The sequence below is a fragment of the Suncus etruscus genome, chromosome X (assembly GCF_024139225.1).
Source record: "Suncus etruscus isolate mSunEtr1 chromosome X, mSunEtr1.pri.cur, whole genome shotgun sequence".
Lineage (NCBI taxonomy): Eukaryota > Metazoa > Chordata > Mammalia > Eulipotyphla > Soricidae > Suncus > Suncus etruscus.
In genome coordinates, this window is record NC_064868.1 from 121,537,325 (window position 1) to 121,539,171 (window position 1,847).

Consider the following 1,847-nt stretch of genomic DNA (forward strand, 5'->3'; position numbering starts at 1 on the left):
ATATATTCAGAGAAAATAAAATTACTGTCTTGAAGATAGATCTACAGCCATACATTCACTAAGATTGTATTCACAATAGCCAAAATATGAAAAAACAAGAGTCAGTCAATAATACAGACTGAAGCATACACATAGGCAGAAAAGACTATTTCTTAACCATAAAATATGGACATAATTGTAATGTGTGACAACATGAATAAACCTTATTGCACTATGCTAAATGAAATAATTTTGTCAGAGTAAAACAAATATTGTATGATTCACTATTATATAGAATCTAAAAAATTATAAATTTGGGCCAGGATGATAATACAGTAGGTAGGATATTTGACTTGCATTTAGCTGACCCAGGTTCAAACCCCAGAATTGCAGAGGGTTCACTAAGCACCAGGAGTAATTCCTGAATGCATAGCCATGAGTAACCACAGACCATGACCAAATGTGACCCCAAATATTTATAAACTCATAGAATGAATGGATTCTGATTGTGGGCAGTGAGGGAAAAAGCTGCATAGGAGAAAGCTGCTGTTTTTCACCAGAGTATAGAGAAAGTCCAGGTTTTCCCTCCTGTTTTTCTTCCATCTTTTGTTTACACGAACATTTAATTTCTGCCAATTTTGGTAATCAACTGTGTGGATCTTTTCCATCACACCAATTCCTGTGATACCAGATGGGTGTCCTATAATTTAAAGTGTCAGATCCCTAGATTGCAGATTAATTCTGTAAGTTCAGAATAATCAGGCAAAAATTTCAGACACCAGAAACCATGTCAGGTGATTTTCATACATTTCCCACCAGCTATGTCAGAAGTCTTCATAATCAATCCAATGATCATGTCTGAATAGTTCACAGAACTCAAAGGAAAGTTTATTTTTACCCATTTACTAAAGTATTTTACATTAAAAAAATCATCAGAGGACAATGAATGTGAGAAGGGCTTGTGAACTTCATGCCTGTTTGAGAGTGCTGTTCTCCCAGAAAAGTCCAGAGTTCATCAAACCAACACCTTTTTCCCTTTTGTCATTTTTGGGGATTAGAGTGTTCAGGACCAGGGGGATAACTCTTGGCAAGTCTCTGCCAACTGGGTTGCAAAGTGAAGTACTAGGGTTCCACTAAAATTTGTGAGACTGTTTGGACTCTAGGAGACCCTGGCTGTGCTCACTGCTAACCAGAGTAAAACTCAGAAGTGCTTTGTATCTCTAGGATGATAATGTGATGTTGAGGGGACCATATTGTGGTAAGAATTAAAGTGAGGTTGGGAGCCTGAATCTTTACCCTTGTACTATATCTCTGACCTGGTTATAGTACTTTTGAGGAGCTTTTTTTTTTTGAGGCTTAGTAACACGGAAATGATGGATCATTGACAGTACTTTAAGCTTTTCTCCCTCTTATTTTTTATTTTTTAAATATTTTTATTTAGGCACCATGATTACAAACATATTTGTGGTTAGATTTTAGTTATAAAAAAGAATACCCCTTTCAGCAGTGCAACATTCCCACCACCAATGCCCCCACATCTCCCTCCTTGCCCACTCCTGCCTGTATTTGAGACAGGCTTTCTATTTATCTCACGAAGTTTGACAATCCCAAACTTCTAATCATGACTTGGTCTTTATAGTCACTAGTCTTTTTCTAGAAACCTTTAGTAGCTTAAACAGCATTCTTTATTAGAACAAATGACACTCACCACTCCGAAAATTAAAGAGGTTGAGACCTGAGCCAGAAAGATAGTACAGGGCGTAAGGTTATTTTCTTGCATCCCATCAAACATCATTTGAATTCCTGATGCTATGTATGCCCCGGTTTTCCATTCCCCGAGCATATGGTAAGTCTTGAATACAAGAAGA